A 412-nucleotide genomic window follows, 5' to 3' on the forward strand; every position below is an offset into this window, starting at 1 on the left:
CTAAACACATAATACAAAAATAAAAACCAGAACATAAATACTATTTAACACTTACTACAAAACATCTAAACAATATAAGAAACCAAATATTAAAATACACATAAATTATATACAACATCAAAACGACAACAGTACACTAAACAAATATCTATTAAAAATCTAAATACAACTACCAAACATACAACAAACCAACAAGATATCAAACTGTTAAAAGAAGATCTCTAATTAAAAGCCTAAACAAATGACCAGCTGTTCAACCCTACCTATAAGCAACAGAAAAAAATTAAAAAAAAATTCAAGATTTAAGACTCATAAACAGAGACAAAAAATATATCCAACACCAAACGCCAACAGTTCATCAAACTTATACCTAGCAAAAGTCATAAAAAAGATCAGCCAAAGAACAATAAAT

The sequence above is a fragment of the Sipha flava genome, unplaced genomic scaffold (genome assembly GCF_003268045.1).
Source record: "Sipha flava isolate LNK unplaced genomic scaffold, YSA_version1 176_pilon_pilon, whole genome shotgun sequence".
NCBI classification, from domain to species: domain Eukaryota; kingdom Metazoa; phylum Arthropoda; class Insecta; order Hemiptera; family Aphididae; genus Sipha; species Sipha flava.